Source organism: Hemitrygon akajei, chromosome 25 (genome assembly GCF_048418815.1).
Source record: "Hemitrygon akajei chromosome 25, sHemAka1.3, whole genome shotgun sequence".
NCBI classification, from domain to species: Eukaryota; Metazoa; Chordata; class Chondrichthyes; order Myliobatiformes; family Dasyatidae; genus Hemitrygon; species Hemitrygon akajei.
In genome coordinates this window covers 38,531,300-38,553,058 of record NC_133148.1, presented here as the reverse complement: position 1 = coordinate 38,553,058, position 21,759 = coordinate 38,531,300, and the positions used below count along the sequence as shown (strand labels likewise).

General features: G+C 47.0%; 1 protein-coding gene across 3 annotated transcripts in view; it reads left to right on the top strand.

Annotated features, from left to right (window-relative positions):
- Nucleotides 1-21,759, top strand: part of npas1 (neuronal PAS domain protein 1) — a 625,083-nt gene that overhangs the window by 167,734 nt on the left and 435,590 nt on the right. The window contains exon 1 of one of the 3 annotated variants that reach the window (XM_073029340.1): nucleotides 18,056-18,129. The exons of the other annotated variants lie outside the window; for them this stretch is intronic. The gene's annotated coding sequence lies outside the window, so the exon portion shown is untranslated. Of the gene's footprint in view, nucleotides 1-18,055; nucleotides 18,130-21,759 lie in introns of those variants that run through there. 3 annotated transcript variants of the gene reach the window in all.

Here is a 21,759-nt window from a genome sequence, read left to right as displayed (position 1 = left end):
ATGTACAGGTGGATATCACCAATTACAACCCTGAAATTCATTTTCCTGCAGGCAGACTTTATAGATTTATAACAGGAACTATAACTACAACAGGAACAATGAAAGATCAGCCAGAGTGCAGAAGACAACAAACCGTGCAAATGCAAATATAAATAAATAGCAATAAATAACGAGAACATGAGATAATGAGATAAAGAGTCCTTAAATTGAGTTAATTGGTTGTGAGAACATCTCGATGGATGGGCAAGGGAGTGTAATTATCCCCTTTATTCAAGAGCCTGATGGTTGAGGGGTAGTAACTATTCCTGAACTTGGTAGTGCGAGTCCTGAGGCTCTTGTACCTTCTACCTGATGGCAGCAGCAAGAAGAGAGCGTGTCCTGGGTGGTGGGGGTCCCTGCTGCTTTCCTATGACAGTGTTTCATGTTGATGTGCTCAATGGATGGGAGGGATTTACCCATGAAGTTCTGGGCCAAATCTATTACCTTTTCCTGTTCAAAGGCATTGGTGTTTCTGTACCAGGCCGCGATGCAGTCAGTCAGTGCACTCTCCGCCACACATCTATAGAAGCTTGTCAAAGTTCTAGATGTCATGCTGAATCTCCGCAGATTCCTAAGGAAGTGGAGGTGCTGCCGTGCTTTATTTCCAATTGCACTTAAAGCTGGGTCCAGGACAGGGCCTCGGAAGTAGTAGGAGCTGTTCTTAAGCTTGGTGGGACATGCTTTCAGGCTTTTGTATCTTCTGCCTTGCGGGAGAGGGCGGAAGAGAGAACGTTTGGGGTGGGAGGCATCTTTGGTTATGCCTTTGCTGAAACTGTGGGAATTATAGACAGAGTTCAGAGAGGGGAGGCTGGTTTCCATGACGTGCTGAGCTGTCCACAACTCTCTGCAGTTTCTGCAGTCACGGGCAGAGCGGTCGCCAGCCCAAGCCTTGAGCAGTCCAGAGACGATCACCCCACAATCTAACATTAGTCTTACTGTGTTTAATTTAGGCATTACTCTTGAGAACAAGAATGAATTAAATTAAAAATAGCGAATTAAGCACTATTCTAAGTCACATATTAAAATATGTTCCTACAAAGGACTGTGAGAACGGCCGAGAGGATCGTAGGGGTCTCCCTACCGTCCATCGGGGACATTTACCAGGAGCGCTGCGTACGCGGGGCCCTTAGTATTATCAACGATCCCACCCGTCCATCCAGCATCCTCTTTGACTTTCTACCATCAGGCAGGAGACTCCGATGCATAAAGACAAGAACGGTCAGGATGGGAAACAGTTTCTTCCCTCAGGCCTTTAGGCTTCTGAACTCCCTGCCACATCACACTCGAAGTGTCACCAGATAATTTGCACTGTACCCTACAATATTTAATTTATGCACTTTACTTTGTTTATCTCAGATAATTCATTTTTAGATTTAATTCTTAATTTCCTAAGTTGTTGTGCGTTATATGTTTGCTATGTGTACTACTGTGCTTTACACCCTGGTTCGGAGAAACACTCTCTCCATTTGGCGGTATACATGTATATAGTTAAATGACAATAAACTTGACTTATTTTATGATATGCAGGTCTATCTGTAAGCTATGTTTCTTATGTTATTTTAAATGCAGCGAAGACATCAAATAGTTGAATAGAAGTTAATTTCATGCATATTACTTAAAGAAAGCAATGTGCAGTCAATAACTGGAGACACAAGAGATTGTGCAGATGCTGGAATTTGGCAGTATACACAGACTGCTGGGGGAACTCAGTGGGTCAGACCATAAGAACAGAAGATATAGAGCAGAATTAGGCTATTTGCCCCATCGAGTCTGCTCCACCATTTCAGGTTTATCACACTGATCCATTTTCCTCTCTGCCCCAGTCTCCTGCCTTCCCCACCCCCCACCCCACTGTATCCCTTCTTGCCCTGACTAATTTTCCTCTTAAGGCTGATCCATTTTTCCCTCCTGCATTCTCCCCATAATCCTTCATGCCCTGACTAATCAAGAATCTATCAGCCTCTGCCTTAAACAGCCTCTATATTCTGAGGCTGTGCTCTCTGGTCCTAGACTACCCCCACCGTAGGAACCATCCTCTCCACGTCCACCCTATCGAGGCCTTTCACCATGCAGTAGATTTCAGTGAGATCCCCCTCATTCTTCTGAACTCCAGTGAGTACAGGCCCAGACCCATCATACACTCCTCAAATAGTAACCCTTTCATTCCCAGAATCATTCTTGTGAACTTCCTTCGAATCCTCTTCAAAGTCAGCACATCCCTTCTTAGATAAGGGGCCCAAAAGCTGCTCACAATACTCCATGAGGCCTCACCAGTGCTTTATGAAGACTCAACACTACACCCTTTCTTTTATACTCTAGTCTTCTTGCAATGAATGCTAACATTGCGTTTTCCTTCTTCACTCACCACTGACTCAACCAGCAAGTTAACCTTCAGGGCAGGGTTTCCTAACCTGGGGTCCATGGACCCCTTGCTCAACTGGTCCATGGAATAAACAAGGTAGGAAATCCTGCACAAGGACTCCAAAGTCCCTTTGCACCTCAGATTTTTGAATTTTCTTTGCACTTAGAAAATAGTCTACGCTGTTATTTTTTTCTACTAACGTGCATGACCATACACTTCCCGACAAGGTATTCCATTCGCCGTTACTTTGCCCATTCTCCTAATCTGTCTTTCTACAGCCTCCCTACTTCATCAGCACTACCTGTACCTATCTTCGTATTGTCCGCAAACCTGGCCACAGAACCATCAATTCTGTCATCCAAATCATTGGCATATAATGTAAAAAGAAGCTGTCCCAATACAGACCCCCCCCCCCCGTAGAACACCACTAGTCACCAGCAAGCACCAGAAAAGACCCCCTTTATTCCCACTAATGGCATGTTGGCCTTCATAACAAGGGGAGTTGAGTATAGGAGTAAAGAGGTCCTTCTGCAGTTGTACAGGGTCCTGGTGAGACCACACCTGGAGTATTGTGTTCAGTTTTGGTCTCCAAATTTGAGGAAGGAGATTCTTACTATTGACGGAGTGCAGCGTAGGCTCACGAGGTTGATTCCCGGGATGGTGGGACTGTCATATGTTGAAAGATTGGAGCGACTGGGCCTGTATACACTGGAATTTAGAAGGATGAGAGGGGATCTGATTGAAACATATAAGATTATTAAGGGATTGGACACGCTAGAGGCAGGAAACATGTTCCCAATGTTGGGAGAGTCCAGAACCAGAGGCCACAGTTTAAGAATAAGGAGTAGGCCATTTAGAACGGAGTTGAGGAAAATCTTTTTCACCCAGAGAGTTGTGGATCTGTGGAATGCTCTGCCCCAGAAGGCAGTGGAGGCCAATTCTCTGGATGCTTTCAAGAAAGAGTTAGATAGAGCTCTTAAAGACAGCGGAGTCAAGGGATATGTGGAGAAGGCAGGAACGGGGTACTGATTGTGAATGATCAGCCATGATCACATTGAATGACGGTGCTGGCTCGAAGGGCCAAATGGCCTACTCCTGCACCTATTGTCTATTGTCACTCTTTGCCTCCTGCCAATCAGCCAATACTCTATCCATGCTAGTATATCTCCTGTCCCTGAACACGTGCGGCACATTGTCAGTGGCCTTCTGAAAGTCCAAGTACACAACATCCACTGATTCTCCTTTGTCTGTCCTACCCGTAATTTCCTCAAAGAATTCCGAAAGACATGTCAGGGAAGATTTTCCATGCAGGAAGCCATGCTGACTTTATCATGGGCCTTCAGGTAACCCAGGCAGCATCTGAGGAGAGGATTGAACAGCTGATCATATGGGGTTGAAACCTTTCAACTGGGGAGCATTCTGACTGGCTGCATCATCGTCTGGTATTGTGGGGGGGGCTACAGCTACAGGCTCGAAGTAAGCTGAGGAGAGTTGTAAAATGAGTTAGCTCCATCATGGGTGCTAGCTTGAGTAGGATCCAGGACATCTCCAAGGAGATTTTTATAGGCATCTGTTAGTCTCAAGAGACCATGAATTTGCGCCCTGGAAAGTTTCCAGGGCACAGGCCTGGGCAGGGTTGTATGGGAGACCGGCAGTTGCCCAAGCTGCAAGTCTCCCCTCTCCATGACACTGATGTTGTCCAAGGGAAGGGCAAGGGCCGATACAGCTTGGCACCGGTATCGTCACAGAGCGATGTGTGGTTCGGTGCCTTGCTCAAGGACACAACACGCTGCCTCAGCTGAGGCTCGAACTAGCGACCTTCAGATCACTAGACCAACACCTTAGCCACTTGGCCATGCGCCAACCCTTCAAGGAGTGATGCCTCTAAAAAACAGCATCCAACGTTAAGGACCCGCATCAGCCAGGACATGCCTTGTTCTCATTGCTACCATCAGGGAGGAGGTGCAGGAGCCCAAAGGCACATACTCAACGATTCAGGAACAGCTTCTTCCCATCTTCCATCAGATTTCTGAATGGACAATTACATTTTGTTTTTACAACTACATCTGTTTTTACATTACTTATTTAATTTAATATGCTTACCGTAATTCACAGTTCTTTTCCTACAGCATTATGTATTGCATTGTACTGCCATCACAAAGTTAACAAATTTCACGACATATTCTGGTGATATTAAACCTAATTCTGATTCTGATTTTGGACAATCTACATCCCTCCACAGCTGCTTCCTGACCCACTGAGCACCTCTAGCTTCTCACGTTGCTGCAGTCGATAATTGTCCATTATTCATTATTTACCAAAGAAAAAAAGAAATTTGCTCTGCTGTAGAGCTGCGATTTATTTCTCTTCTCTTCTAGCCGCTGTTGTGGATACGCGGCCCTCTGGCATGGCTGGGTGACCAGTCCTGGCCTGTCCGTGGAGGAGAGTCTGAAGCCTTGTTAGGGAAAGCTGATTCAAAAATCTCCCCGCTGGGGTTACTTGGATCAGCAAGGCAGCTAGGTTTTGCACTGAGGAGAGGCTCCGATGCTATGAATCATACTTCAAGCCAGCACTAAGTGTAAAATCATTAGAAGTAAACTCGGGGATTTGAAACACAAATTCCTCAGCGTTAATAAATAAAAACAGATTTCAAGACTCCTTCTCAAATGAGATAGATGAGGCTCGTCGGAGAGCTGACTAGTCATATGAGGTTGTTATAATGAGGTTTTAGTTAATGCCAGTTGTTTATGGCTCTGTCACTCTCAAGAGAGGCTGCATAAAATACTCTCAAAGAGAATGCCACGCCACAGAGCGAACGCTGGTTTAAATGCTTCTCTCGGCTCAGCTCAAGTTGTTTATAGCTCTCTGGATGGCAGGGGAGCCAGCCTGAGCACACAGGCTAAAACCCATTAGTCATCCGAGCAAAATCCCTGTGTAATTCCCCACAAGCGTGTCGCAGAACAAGTCTCTTTCTCCGGGGGGACGTGCTGGCTCGGCGCTCCCTGCAAAAATAATTAACAGCAGATTAAGGCATCAGCTCAACACACACTCGAACTGTCTCATAGGGTGTACTTGCTGAAGGTTAGAAGAATGAAGGGGAGGGGGCAGGATCTCATAGGGAACTATCGAATATTGAGAGCATGAACATCGATTCCTCAAACTTCTGGCAATCGCACCCCCCTTTCTCCTTCAGCATTCCCATTTCTCTCTCTCATCTCTCATAGGGAGATATCCCTACCTGCCCATCACCTCCTTCTGGTAACAACGCACACAAAATGCTGGTGGAACGCAGCAGGCCAGGCAGCATCTATAGGGAGAAGCGCTGTCGACGTTTTGGGCTGAGACCCTTCGTCAGGACTAACTGAAAGGAAAGATAGTAAGAGATTTGAAAGTAGCGGGGGGAGGGGGGAAATGCAAAATGATAGAAGACCGGAGGGTGTGGGATGAAGCTAAGAGTTGGAAAGGTGATTGGCGAAAGTGATACCGAGCTGGAGAAGGGAAAGGATCATGGGACGGGAGGCCTCGGGAGAAAGAAAGAAAGCTTCATCCCACCCCCTCCGGTCTTCTGCTATCATTTCGCATTTCCCCCTTCCCCCCACTACTTTCAAATCTCTTGCTATCTTTCCTTTTGGTTAGTCCTGACGAAGGGTCTTAACCCGAAACGTCGTCAGTGCTTCTCCTTATAGGTGCTGCCTGGCCTGCTGTGTTCCACCAGCATTTTGTGTGTGTTGTTTGAATTTCCAGCATCTGCAGATTTCCTCGTGTTACCTCCTTCTGGTGCTACTCCCCCTTCCCTTTCTTCCATGGCCTTCTGGCCCCTTCTATCAGATTCCCCTTCTCCAGCTCTTTATCTCTTTCACCAATCGTCTTCCCAGCTTTTTACTTCACCCCTCCCCTTCTCCCGGTTTCACCTATCACCTCTCCCTCGTACTTCTTCCTCTCCTTCCTCCCACCTTCCAACCCTGACTTCTCACCTCTTTATCCCAGTCCTGATGAGGAGTCTCGGCCTGAAACATCGGCTGTTTATTCTTTTCCATAGGTACTGCCTGGCCTGCTGAGTTCCGCCAGCACTTTGTGTGTATTACTACGAATTTTGAAAGGTCTCGATGGAGTGGATGTGGAGAGGATGTTTCCTATAGCAGGCGAGTCTAGGACCCAGGGGGGCTCAGTCTCAGAATTGAGAGACATCCAGTTAGAACAGAGATGAGGAAAAATGGCTTTAGCCAGAGGATGGTGAATCTGTGGGATTCATTGTCACGGATGGGCGTGCAGGCCAAGCCATTGGGTGCATTTATGGTGGAGGCTGATAATTATTCAGGGCGTCAAAGGTTATGGAGAGAAGGCAGGAGAATGGGGTTGAGAGGGATGATGGGTGAACCACGATGGAATGGCTGAACAGTCTCAGCGGGGCAAAATCTGAGTTCAGCTCTTACGCCTTATGGTCTTATGGCCTAAACTCAATGCAAGAGATTCCGAATTTGATTTGTGGGATTGGGCATAGCGGGCGAGGCCAGCAGGTATTGGCCATCCTGGACTAGCTTTACGTGACACCGTGGTACCATAGCGGTAAGCATGCCTCTATGACTGCGTCAGATATCCGGGCTCAATTCCCGCTGCGGTCTGTGAGGAGTTTGTACGTTCTCCCTGTGACCGTGTGGGTTTCCTCCGGGTGCTCTGGTTTCCTCCCACATTGCTAAGATAGGTTAGGGATTGAATGCTATGTTGGCGGCAGTAACATGGACACTTACAGACCAGCCCCGGCTCGTCCCTGCCCTGTGGTGGTTGCTGACACAAAATGACACATATTGTACACGTGACAAATAAAGCTATCTACCTATAAACACTGAAGTGCCCTCCAGCAATGATGGAGGGTACGAGGGTGGACAAGGTTCCTTAGAAACCAGGCAATTCTGTCACACTCCTGACATGCGTCAGTCCGAAAGCTCGGGGTTCTGAAGTCAAAGACTCAAGGGGCGTCACGGTAATGTAACGCTATTCCAGTGCTAGCCACTGTCCGTAAAGAGTTTGTACATAGGACATAGAAATCTACAGCACGTTACAGGCCCTTCGGCCCACAATGTTGTGCCGACCATGTAACCTACTCTAGAAGAATCTACTCTAGAATTTTCCTACCACTTAGTCCTCTATTTTTCTCAACTCCATGTACCCACTCTTAGACGCTATTGTATCCAATTCCACTACAACCGCCAGCAGTGCATTCCACACACCCACCACTCTCTGTGTGAAAAACTTACCCCTGACATCCCCTCTGTACCTCCTTCCAAGCACCTTGAAACTATGCCCCCTCGTGTTAACCATTTCAGCCCTGGGAAAAAGCCTCTGGCTATCCACAAGATCAATACCTCCTATCATCTTATACACCTCTATCAGGTCACCTCTCATCCTCCGTCACTCCAAGGAGAAAAGGCCAAGTTCACACAACCTATTCTCGTAAGGCACGCTCCCCAATCCAGGCAACACCCTTGTAAATCTCCTCTGCACCCTTCCTATGGCCTCCACATCCTTCCTGTGGTGAGGCGACCAGAACTGAGCACAGTCACTCCAGTCCTCCAGGTTTGAGGGTTCTCCCCATGATTGCATGGCTTACCTCCAGATGCTCCAGTTTCCTCCCACCTTCCAAAGACGTACGGGTTGGTAGGTTCATTGGTCGCATGGATATAATTGGGCAGCATACTCATCGGGCTGGATGGGCCTCTGAGCATACTGTGTCCTTAAGTAAAAAAATGTATACTTTTTTCTCAGCGGGCGGCAATCAGCTCAAGAAGTCACTTATTGGTGATGCAGCGCAAGGTTTAAAAAGAGCTTGGGTGCTTTTCATTCTTTTCTCAGTGGGCAGCAAACGGCACAGGGCCAATAAAAAGAAATGAGTTGTGAACGGAGCGGCCACTGTTGGTGTGGGGCATTGTTAGAGTGCTCAGGCTTTGGCTCAATAGGCTTGGGCAAGCAGAGAGGAGCTTCTAAGTAAGTGAGAAAGCGTCTAGTAATTTTTTTTTTCTTTTCTCTTAGTACATAGCTAGGGATCTGAGAATGGATCCAGAGCTAGTGGTATGTTGCTTGTGGGATATTTGGAAGGAGTCTGTGTGTCCTCCGTATGGAATGTGTGGGTTTTCCAGGGCAGCTCTGGTTTCCTCCCACAGTCCGAAGATGTACTGGGTAGGTTCATCGATCATTGTAAGTTGTCCTGTGGTTAGGTTAGGGTTAAATCAGGGATTCTTTCAAGAGGACCGCAACCTTGTTGTAGGGTTTGGAGGCTTGCGTGCCTCAGTGACCTAGAGAGCTAATTTGGTTGGAGTCTGGGCCATGTGTTTTGACCCTTGGTAGGGTCAGCCATGTCAAACCAGGTCAAAGGGTAGAGGCCAGACTAAGAGTGGCCCACCAGTCATCCAGGTTCGGGGGTTCAGCTCAGGGCCAACAACCCTGACTGGTCAAACAAATCTGTTACGGAAACAACGACTAAGAATCCTTCTACATCTGAGTGTGACGGTATTCCTGAGTCTCCACCCGGGACTTGCATGCCTGACAGTAGTGAGAACCGAGAGGAAGCCACTGTCACGATGAAGGAAGCCCTGAACACCGCCAGAGACAGAGGACCCTCATCGCTGCCCTAAAAGACAGTGACATAATGGGCAGTAAGTAAATAAATCACGGTTGTCAGAGGTTGCTGGGGCAGTGAGGCTTGAAGGGCCAGATGGGCCTCCTCTGTGCTATATTGCAAAATAATTAAAAAAAGAAAAGTAATCTGGGCTTGGAATCAAGGAGCTACACACCCTCCTTCAGGGGTCGAATGGAAAACAGTGAAAAGGCTTGGAGACTTGATGAGAAACCATCCCATCTGAGCGGAATGGAATTTAGCCTGAGGACGAAATGGCCCTGGAGGGAGAACGATAGCGGGCGTGAAGAGAGCGCAACATCAGTGTATTCCAGGGAGCAATATTGAAAACATGAGCTCTAGAGTCACGCACAGGAGTCTCTAGAGCTGAGGCCCTGCAGAGAAACCCGGAAAAGGAAACATCCAGTTAGCAGCAGTTCTGTAGACAGAAGTGCCTCGTTAATGAGAGAGGTCCGACGAGAATGGCCAGACTGGTTCAAGCTGACAGGAAGGCGACAGTAACTCAGACAGCCATGTTTTACACCAATGGTGTGCCGAAGAGCATCTCTGAACGTACAACACGTCGAATCTTGAGGTGGATGGGTCACAGCAGCAGAAGACAATGAACATACACTCCGTGGCCACTTTATTAGGTGCAGGAGGTGTAACAGCTGGTTTATTGAAAGGCCTCAGTAGACTGGATGTGGAGAGGATGTCTCCCGTGGTGGGGGACCCTGGCACCAGAAGACACGGCCTCAAAATTGAGGGTGTCCTTTTATAATGGGGATGAGGAGGAATTTCTTTAGCCAGAGAGTGGTGAATCTGTGGAATTCGTCGCCACAGGCCAAGTCTTTATGTGTATTTAAGGCAGAGGCTGATAGATCCTTGATTAGTCAGGGCATGAAGGGATACAGGGATAAAGTGGGAGATTGAAACTAAGAGAAAAATTGGATCAGCCACGATGAAATGGTGGAACAGACTCATTAGACCAAATGGGTTAATTCCGCTCCTATATCTCATGCTCGTATGGTCTTATGTGTTCTGATCAGCCATAATAAAATGAATCTTAGGGTTGTATAGGGTGACGTACTTTGATAATAAAATTTACTTCGATGTGTTGCTTGGAGGGCAACTTCAAGGTGATTGTGCTTGCCTGTGCTTTTTCTGCCCAGGTAGCTGTCTAATTAAAATTCAAAATGCAGTAGAAGCTAGGGATCTGTGGGGGAGAGTAAGGGGCGTTTATTCTGTTTTGGCTCCGCTGATGCTGCCTGACCTGCTGAGTATTTTCAACATTTTATTGTTTATCCTTGAGCTGCCTGGTTAGACTGCTGGAAACAGAGGGTCAGGGCAAGGAGCTCATGTTTCAGGTGAGTTTTGTTTCCTCAAAACTGGAGGAGTAAGGAGGCAAATGTATTCTCGAGATTTGGAGATACAGTACGTCAATGGACCTTCCAGCCCAATGTACACACGCCGCCTGATTGCACGCGTGTGCCCAATTAACGTACTAACCCGTGCATCTTCAGAACGGAGACCGGAGCACCTGGAGGAAACCAATGCGATCACGGTGGGGACATACAAACTCCTGACGGGCCAGCGGAAGGAAACGAACCTGGGCCGCTGGCGCTGTAATAGTGTCACACGAATGGCTACGCCGTTGAAAGATGGTGCCAGAGAACCTTGTTTGACGCTGCCGGATGATGGTGACTACGTTGGATTGGTCTCTCTCTCTGCCTCTTGCTTGGTGCTGGCTGGAGGATGGTGCCAGAGCCCAGAGTCTTGGGCAAGCTTTAATCAACGTGGTTTGTGGACTGGACTCTGTAGTTCATGACGTGATGCGTTCCTGATTTCTGGTTCCGCCTCTCCCGTTGCTATTCTGATCAGGGCGGACTGGCTCTGCGGCCTGCAGTCAATGAATGACACCGCGCTAGATTGAACTGAACTGAACTAAACTGACCATTTCTGGGGCTGTTTCAATGACTTTGTGGTTTGACGTTTTTGCCATTTGCGCGATTTGTTCTCTTTTTGTTGCGTGTCGAGGATTTGATGGTTTTTCTTTCAAACGGTGTTTCTTTGCTTCGTGGCTGTGTGTGGGGGAGACGACTCTCAGGGTTGTACCCTGCATACACACTTCGATAATAAACGTGGTTTGATTCTTTGAGTCTTTTGCACTACCGCCTCGCAGGGCGCAGAGAGGGGGGAAGTCTGAAGGCGCGAAAGGAACTGGACGAGTTTGCGAGGAGCTTTAGTAGAGGTGAACAGGATTGTGACGGCTTTCGGGGTGATAGGTGGAAGGAAGCTGCTCCGCATTAGCAGATGGTTCAGATGGTGGGAAAATTTTGGCCTGAAAGTGAATGTGAGAAAAATCATTCTTATGCAGAGAGCGACGATAATTTGGAATTCCCTGCCTTTAGAGTTAGGGGAAATATGCAAGTCAAAGCCTCCTGACGTGGACTGGACACACCCGAGGCAGAGAATAATATGTAGAGAGCAACAGGATTGTTCTACTTGGCATTGGCTGAGACACAGTGGGCCAAATAACGTACTCTTTGATTTCCTTCAGGACCATTACTGAGCTAATTGGTATTTTTAATGATAAAAATACACACTTTTCCCCTTAATTTCCAGATTTATTTAATAAACTCAATTTAAATTCCCCATCTGTAATAGTGGCAGTGAATCTCAGTCTTTCAGCTGCAAGCATGATGAATTATCCAGCGTCTTGTAGTGTAAAGTGGTTCTGAGAAACCCTCATCTTTCTTCAGAAGAAACCCCTCTGCACTTTCTCTGCCTTTTGGAGTGAACGAAGAACTTTTATGGTTTCGTATAGGTCCCAAGAAGGTCTGGAAATGATTTTGTATTGTGGCTGGTTGGAACACAAAAAAATGCGAGCCGGAGTAGGCCACTCGGCCCCTCAGACTTGCCCTGTTATTCAATATCATCATGGCTGATCTAGGCTGGCCTTATAGAGTCAAAGAGTACAGGAACATGACTTCTGGCTCATTTGGTTCATGTCAACCAAGATTCCCATCTAAGGTGGTTCCCTTTGCTCTTATTTGCCCCATGCCTTTAAACCAGGGGTTCTCAACCCGGGGTCCATGTACCCCTTGCTTAATGGTATTGGTCAATGGCCTATCCAAGTGCTTTTTAGAAGTTATTTGTGACCCTGCCTCAGCCACTTCCTCTGGCACCTCGTTCCATATACTGACCATCCTCTGTTTGAAAAAAGTTGTCCCTCAAGTTCCTACTAGTTCTCTCCCTCCTCCTGTCCCTCCTAGTTTTAGATTTTTTTAACCTTGAGTAAAAGACTGCACACTTACAAGATGTTGCCAGTACTGGAGGGCCTGAGTTATAAGGAAAGTTTGAATCGGTTAGGACTTGATTCCATAAAGGATTGAGGGGAGATTCGATAGAGGTATACAAAGTTATGAGGGGTATAGGTAGGGTAAATGCAAGCAGGCTTTTTCCACTGAGCTTGGGTGGGACGAGGTCATGGGTTAAGGCTGAAAGGTGAAAGGTTTAAGGGGAATGTGTGGGGAAGCTTCTTCACTCAGAGAACGGTGAGAGTATGGAACGAGCTGGTCGTGGTAGTGGTGCATGTGAGCTCGATTTCAACATTTTAGAGAAGTTTGGATAGGTACATGGATGGTGGGGGTATGGAGAGCTGTGGTCCCGGTGCGGGTCGATGGGAGTCAGCAGTTTGAATGGTTCAGCATTTACTAGATGGGCCAAAGGGGCACGTTTCTGTGCTGTACGTTTCTATGTCTCTCTGACTCTATTCTCTGAAGCTACGGCCCTTGCCAGTAGCATAGCGGTTAGCACAACGCTTTACGGTACCAGCAGCCCGGGTTCAATTCCCGCCGCCGCCTGTAAGGAGTTTGTACGTTCTCCCTATGACCGCGTGGGTTTCCTCCGGGTGCTCTGGTTTCCTCCCACAGTCCAAAGGCGTATGGGTTAGTTGGTTAATTGATTACATAGGTGTAATTGGGCAGTGCAGCTACGTTGGTCCAGAAGGACCTGTTACCGTACTCTATCTCTGAATAAAGTTCTAAGTACAATTATTATCGAAGTGGATAAGCATTCTAATTCCAATTCCTATTCCAACTTGTCGATCCATGGCCTCCCCTCAGAGTACTGGAGCAACACTTCACACTCCCTTTGGGTAGCCTCCAACCTAATGGCATGAATATCGACTTCTCCTTTGGTAAAAAATACCTTTCCCTCCCTCTCCCCTCCTCTTCTATTCCCCACACCGGCTTTTTACCTCTTCTCACATGCCTATCACCTCCACCACCTTCCCTTTATCCTATGGTCCCATCAGATTCCTTCCTCTCCAGCCCTTGACCTTTCTCACCCACCCAGCTTCACCTATCACCTTCCAGCCATCCTCCTTCCTCTCCACCACCTTTCTATTTTGGCTTTTTTCCCCCTTCCTTTCCAGTCCTGAAGAAGGGTCTCGGCCCGAGACATTGGCCGTTTATTCATTTCCACAGATGCGAGCTGACCTGATGAGTTCCTCCAGCACTTTGTGTGTGTTACAGCCTTTGAATCCTCCTTCCTGCAGGCAGCACCAAGATCAAAGAAACCCAGTAGAACCCATTAAAAAAGACTTGTCATGCAAACACAAGGAAATCTGCAGATGCTGGAAATTCAAGCAACACACACAAAATGCCGGTGGAACGTAGCAGGCCAGGCAGCATCTATAGGAAGAATTACCGTCGATGTTTCGGGCCGAGACCCTTCGTCAGGACCTGTTTCACGTTTCGTGTTTCTCCGGGCAATCGTCCTTGACTTCACGCATTCCCTCCTGCCCCCACAACCAAGGCACTGCCGCTGTGAGATTGGGAAGAGAGGGATTTGAGGGCGTGGAGACTGAGCAGAGAATCGAGATAATAGATTCCCAGCAAGAGCAACCAGCAAGCGACAGGCCTGATTGTGGATCTGGTGGCGGTGAGCAGAGCGACTGCCATCGCTTGCTGTGACCCTTGAGTGATCCCTGTGTGTAACACTCAGCGATGAGATCGGGCACTTTAACCCCTTCACCCCTCATGAAAATGAACCGAGTCGGGATTCAATTAACTCACGGTCCGAGGAGCTCCACAAGGAACTGACCAGGAATATGAAGCACGGGAGGGTCAAATCTTCCTTCCAAGCCTAGCCAGCCTCTCTTCCTCTCCTGAGATGAAATTAATTTGTAAATTCATCTAGTTATAACTTCTGAGTAAAGGCTTTAATAAGGCTATTAAATCCAGTACTTGCTGCTTAAATAATCTTTCATTATGAAATAAGGTTATCAAATCTTGGTGCCCTGGTATCTATTCTCTTGTTCTCTGTGGATCTAATGCTTCAGGAGACATGATTTCAACTTATGCATATTTTTGGAAGGTATCCCTTCTGTGTAACCCAAGATTTAGTCATAATTGACACAAAATACTGTAGGAACTCAGCAGGTCGGGGAGTATCTACGGGAAAGAGTAAACAGTCGATGTTTCAGGCTGAGACCCTTCCTCGGGCGCCTGCAGATTTTCTCATTGTTGTGATTTATATTCCACTGCGAAGTCTCTTCGAGGGATGCCTGCCCTGAAGAAGTTCAAATCTTCCCTTCGACGGAGGTTTGGCGAAGCCCTGCTCCCGCTCTGTGATCTCGGCTGCCCTCCTGATGAAGGGTCCCGGCCCGAAACGTCGACTGCTCACTCTTTTCCACAGGCGCTGCCTGGCCTGCTGAGTTCCTCCGGCATTTTGTGCGTGTTGCTCTGGATTTCCGGTGTCTGCAGGGTTTCTGCAGTCCGGGTGGTGGTGATGCCAGTTGAGAGGGTAGGTCACACAGTTGACCGGTGGAGATGAAGAGAGCAAGAATGAGACTAGAGGACAGAGAGGCAGGAACAGACAGACCTTGCCATCTCTCTTATCACAAGTCGAAGGTATGCCATAATCCCACTGGTTTTAAATGTCTTCCTACCACTAAACATATCTTTACTACCCTCCCCCCACTTTCCACATGGATCGCTCCCTCCGCGAATCCCTTGTCCATACGACCCTCCCCATTAATCTCCATCCAGGGCCCCAAACAGTCCTTCCAGCTGAGGCACCTGCTGGGCTCCCGACGTGGCCTCCTCTATGTCGGTGAGACCCGTCGTACATTGGCAGACCACTTCATCGAGCAACTCCTCTCCGTCCGGCAAAAGCGGAACTTCCCGGTGGGCAGACATTTTAATTCCATTTCCCATTCCCGTTCCGACATGTCAGTCTCTTGTGTCGTGACGAGGCCACCCACAGAGTGGAACAGCAGCACCTTGTATTCCATCTGGGTAGCCTCCGACCTGATGGCATGAATATTGATTTAGGGGACAAACACGCCCCTCTATTCCCCACTCTGACCTTTCACCTCTTCTCACCTGCCTATTCCTTCCCTCCGGGCCTGTCCTCCGTCCCTTTCTCCTGTGGCCCACTCTCCTCTCCTATCAGATTCCTACTTCTCCAGCCTTAACCTTTCCCGCCTACCTTGTCTAAGACCAGGTGTGCTGGCGTTGGAGAGGGCCCAGAGGAGGTTCAGGAGAATATTCACGGGAGTGAAAGGGTTAATTCTTCTCAGCTCCAGCGAGCACACGTTCGGAGCTAACAAACGCTCCTCATACGTTAACCCTTTCATTCCTGGAATTATTCTCCTCTACGTCCCCTGGGCCCTCTCCAATGCCACTGTATCTTTTCTTAGATAAGGGGCCCAAAACTGCTCACAATACTCCAAGTGCAGTCTGACCAAAGCCTTACAAAGCCTCAGCATCGCATCCTTGCTCTTGTATTGTAGTCCTCTCGAAATGAATACTAACGTTGCAATCGCCTTCCTCACCATCGATTCAGCCTGCAAGTTAACCTGTCGGTCCGTTTAGGACAGAGATGAGGAGGAATTTCTTTAGCCGGAGGGCTGTGCATCTGAGGAAATCATTTCCAAAGATGTGTGTGCAGGCCAAGTCTTTGAGTATACAGGTGTCCCCCCTTTACAAAGTTCCTATGAAACCTTTCTTAAGCTGAAATGGCGTAAAGCGAAGAACCATATGGGAAAAATTTTCGTAAAAGCGGAAATCCTCTTTGTAGTACGAAAACAGGTTACCAACGTAGGTCTTTTGTAAAAGCGAAGTGGCGTAAAGCGAATATTCGTAAAGCAGGGGACACCTGTATTTAAAGTGGGGGTTCGTAAGTTCTTGATTAGTCAGGGCACTAAAGGTTGCGAGAAGAAGGCAGGAAAATGGGGTTGAGAGGGATAAGAAATCAGCCGTGATGGAGTGGTAGAGCAGTTTCGATGGGCTGAGTGGCCTAAACATTCTCTTCGACCTAAGGATCAAACTGCTCATGTCCACTGCTATCGCTTCGAGAAGTCTCTTGAATGGAACTTTTATAGGTCATAGATGAACTTTTGACATCACAATCTACATTGTCATGGTTCCGATAATTGCCCCCCTTTCCTTCACCATTCCCCATTCCTGTTTCCCCCTCATCATATCTCCTTACCCAGCCCTCACCTCCCTCTGCTGTTCTTCCATAGACTTCTCTCCTCTCTCCAGCCCTTTATGTCTTTCACCAATCAACTTCCCACATCTTTACCTCACCCTCTCCCCCTCTCCTGGTTTCGCCCCTCACCTATGGGCTTGTACCTCTTCCTCTCCTCCACCGTCTTCTTACTCTGACTTCTCAATCCTTTCCCGTCCTGGTGAAGGGCCTTGACTGAAATGTCCACTGTTTACTCTTGTCCATAGAAGCTGCCTGACTTGTTGTGCTCCTCCAGCATTTTGTGTGTGTGTGTGTGCGTGTGCGTGTGTGGTGTGTGTGTGTGTGTGAGTGTGTGTGTGGTGTGTGTGTGTGTGTGTGTGTGTGTGTACGTGCGTGTGTATGTCCACGTGTGTGCGCATGCATGTGTATGTGCATGTGTGTGTGTATGTATGCATGTCTATGCATGTATGTGTGTGTGCATGTATGTGTGCATGTATGTATGTGTGTGTGTGGGTGTATGTGCATGTGCGTCTGTGTGTGTGCGTGTGTGTTGTGTTGTGTGTGCGTGTGTGTGTTGTGTGTGTGTGTGTGGTGTGTGTGTGTTGTGTGTGTGCGTGTGTGTCTGTGTGTGTGTGTGTGTGTGTGCATGCATGTGTGTTGCTTTGACTTTCCAACACATGCAGATTTTTCCGTGTTTGTCATGGTTCTGATTGTCTGCCTGTGTGTACTTTCTCCAGAACTATATCCTGTATTCTGTTCAGGCTTTTAAGAATATGTACTACCTTGTTGAGTTTCTATTTTGAAATGATCTGTATTGAAACTAAGATGTTCCACTGTATTTCGGTGTGTGTGACAGTAATATTAAAAAAAACATCCCGAGCACTCACTTCACAAGAGAGTGCTCTCAAACAGAGTACACTACCTGACTTCGTACAGTTTGATCTAAATCCCCTGCGCCGCAGAGTCAATAGGAGCCCTAATGATAACTGAGAATGAAAGGCATTCATCAGACTGAACCCTGCAGTTGGGATCTCCTCTCCTGCTGTGTGTTTGCTTAGCTGACTGTGTACCTACATTATTGCTGGTTGGTAGGAAGCCAGATCTCCTGGTGTTTTATAAATGGAGCATTATTACCAGCCCCGTACAACATCTGCTATGGAAGAGCAGCGAGGATAATCGTTCCTGCTTCCCAGGAAAAGTCGATTCCTCCTGGTTTTACTGAAGCCGTCTCCTGGCCGTACCTTAAAGCAGGAGCAGCGGTCCCGGTCTCCGAATCCGAACCAGAATCAGGTTTATTAGCACTGACTTGTGTGATATTAATTTTGTTGTTTATGCAAAGACAAAAATTTGGTATGAATTACAAATATAATAGTACAGGAATTTTGGGGGCATAGTTCAACATTCAAAGTAAATTTAATATCAATGTATTTTTTTTATTGCGATACAGCACGGAACAGGCCCTTCTGCCCTCTCGAGCCATGCCACCCAACAATCCCCTGATTTAATCCTAGACTAATCACGGGACAATTTACAATGACTAATTAACCCACTAACCGGTACATCTGGGAGGAAACCAGAGCAGCCAGAGGAAACCCACGCGGTCACGGGGAGATGGCACAAGTGGCTTCCAGCCAAGGTTCAAGGTTCATTTTACTGTCAAAGTATGCATGTACAATACAACTCTAGTATTTGTCTTTTCCAGATAGCCACGGAATACCCGTGAGAAAGTAAAAAGAAACAAAACTCGCTGACCCCAAAATCCCCAAACCCCACCCCACTGAAGAAAAAGCAGTTACAATATCAATCCCTGACCCCCTCCCCGCAGAAGAAAAAGTAGGAACAATACCAATCCATGACCCTCTTCCCCACAAAAATAAAGCAGGAACAATAACAATCCCTGACCCTCTTCCCCTCAGAAAAGAACAGCAACAATACAATCACCAACCCTCGCACTCACAGGAAAAAAAGGCAGTGGTGGGAATTGAACCCAGCTCACCTGTATAGTAAACCGTGGTGCTAACCACTACACTACCATGCCACCCCTGCATATGTATCACCATATACAACCCCTGAAATTCAGTTAGTGTCGTTGTTTGCATAATGCTATCAGAACGCAAGTGACTGAGGTTCAGTTCCCGCCCCTGTCCGTAAAGAGCTTTTACCGTACTCCCTGTGATCGCGTGGGTTTCGTCTGGGTGATCTGCTTTCTTCCCACATTGCCAAGACATATCAGTTGGTAGGTTAATTGGTCACATGGGTGTAATTGGGCGACGCGGACCCATTGGGCCAGAAGGTGGTGTATCCGTGAACAAATAAATAAAAGTATAAAGAGGCGCTGTTCTTGCATGCAATGGCAGCGTAGCCATTAGCGCGACACTGTTACAGCTCAGGGCACCAGAGTTCAGAGTTCAATCCCAGCATCCTCTGTAAGGAGTCTGCATGTCCTCCTGCTGGAATGCCTGTGTTTCCTCCGGGTGCTCCGGTTTCCTCCCACAGTCCAAAGACGTACCGGCTAGTAGGTTAATTGGTTGTTGTAAATTGTCCCATGATTAGACTAGGGTTAAATCGGAGGAATTACTGGGCAGCATGGCTCGAAGGGCCATTCCGTGCTGTATCTCAATAGAATAAAATGTATTTTCAAAAAATTGAAGAACATTTGTGTGAATGTATTGAGATTTCTAGTCTTTTAGGGCGTATTCTGAAGTTAGGTTATATAGCAAATATTCATTTCACCAGCAACCAGTCCTCAGACCTAAATATGGATTGTAGATTGGATTGAAAATGCAGCTCTGAACAATGGTTTTTCCTGGCGCTGTGGACACTAGTTATTTAAAAACCAGACCATGCTGATTAACATTCATTTTGGGTGTCTGGAGAGTGGGTGCATAGAAGGTGGTGTGTGAAGACTATATGTAATTCAAAGGAAACATTGTAGTTACTTTGTAACTATAGAATTGTTCAAATCCCATCCGGTGCCTGAAAGGAGTTTGTACGTTCTCCCAGTGACCGTGTGGGTTTCCTCCCACTGACCAAAGATGTACCGGTTGGTAGGTTAATTCATTGTAAATTATCTCTTGATTAGGCTAGGGTTAGACCTATTCTGCGCTGTATCTCAATACATCTAATAGCAGAGAGGAAGAAGCTGTTTCCTGAATCATTGAGCGTACACCTTCAGGATCCTGCACCTCCTCCTTGATGTTATCCTGCGTCATAACAGAAGTCTTTGAATATTTATAAGGCAGAGATCAATAGATTCCGGATAAGCAAGGAGGTGTTAAGGCCAGGGGTGTTTAGATTCAAGATTGTTTAATGTCATTTCCAGCACACTAGTGTAAAGCAAAAGAAAATAATTGTTACTCCGGATCTGATGCAGCACCAAAAAAACAAACACAATAAGATAAAGAACACAAAAATAATGCAATAAATTTGAACGATTAAGGTAGTTTATACATGTAGACTAATTGTATGTCCATAAAGTGGTGCTAGGGATAGAAGTGTCCGGATGTACATAGGTGACTGATAAGTAATGGGGTGGCAGAGTGGTTAGCACAACACTTTACAGTACTGGCTACGTGGGTTCAATTCCCGCCGCTGCCCGTAAGGAGTTTGTACCACATGGGTTTCCTCTGGGTGCTCTGGTTTTCTCCCATAGTCCAAAGACCTATGTAGGTTAATTGGTCTTTGTAATTCTTTGCTGTGCGGTCTGTTCCACGCTGTATCTCGTTAGATCGTAGTGGTGTATGGGATTAGTGGGGTTAGTGGCTGGGGGTGTGCTTGGCACAGATCAGCTATAGTCGAATTGAACGGTGGGCCAGTCATGAGAGGCCTCAGGAGGGGATCTGCAGATGCTGGAAATCTGAGCAACACACACAAAACGCCGGAGGTACTCGGCAGGCCAGGCAGCACCTGTGGAAAAAGTACAGTCGATGTTTCAGGCTGAGAAACAGGTACTGAGGGGTACCTCTACTTCTCCTCTCCTTTTTTCCCAGTCAAGCAGAAATGCAACATGAATTCAGGCCTTTCGGCCCATCTAGACTATGCTGACCATCAATCAACTATTTACGCTGGTCTTACATTAGTCCCATTTAATTTTCCCCACACCTAACACTCCTGGGAGAATTCGTATTGGCCAATTAATCAACAACCTGTATGTCTTGGGGATGAGGGAAGCCCACGTGACCATGGGGAGAAAGTGCAAACTGCGCCCAGTCGGTGTCAGTACCATAAGGCAGAGGTTCTATCAGCATCACCCCTAATGTGCGTGAAGGCTTGAGATGGTAGTCACTTCACTGTTGACCTTCATGAATGGTGGACCAGGTTCGATGGGCCTAGTGGGCTACACCTACTCTTGATTTGCAGGTTCATTTGTATGTCCTCCTTTACACAAAAAAAAACCAAGGCTGCATTTGAGATCTTCTGAAACATTCAAAGATCAACGTTTTTCACTAAATATACTCAGTGACCACTTTATTACACCTGTACACCTGTTTGTTAAAGGAAATATCTAATCAGCCAATCATGTGGCAGCAACTCGATGCATTAAAGCATGCATTAAAGTTTTCGATAGCCTGGATGGGTCGGAGAGGAATTTTCCAGATTTTTTCTCCTCAATTGGCAACTCGGTTTTTTTTCCCCGGGTGATCACATGGGTTTGGGCGGGATGAATAATAAAATAAAATGGGCGGCATGGTGCCCTGTTGGTTGGCACTGTGCCTTGTGGGATTCGGTGAAAACTAGAGTTAAGATTGGATCAGCCATGATCTTGTTGAATGGTGGAGCAGGCTTGAGGGGCCGATCGGCCTACTCCTGCTCCTATCTCTTATGTTCTTATGTTATGTATGCAGACATGGTCAAAAGGGTCAGTTCTTGTTCAGACTGGGGGAAGAAATGTGATACAAAAACAAATACTTTATTGTCGCCAAACAATTGATACCAGAGCATACAATCATCACAGAGATATTTGTTTCTGCACTTCGCGCTCCCTGAAGTACATATAGAAGTAAATATAATAAAAATTTAAATTGTAAATCATAATTAGAAAATAGAAAAGGGAAAGTACGGTAGTGCAAGTCAGGTCCGGATATTTGGAAGGTATGGCCCAGATCTGGGTCAGGATCCGTTCAGCAGTCTTATCACAGTTGGAAAGAAGCTGTTCCCAAAACTGGCCGTACATATCTTCATGCTCCTGAACCTTCTCCTGGAGGGAAGTGGGACAAAAAGTGTGTTGGCTGGGTGGGTCGTGTCCTTGATTATCCTGGCAGCACTG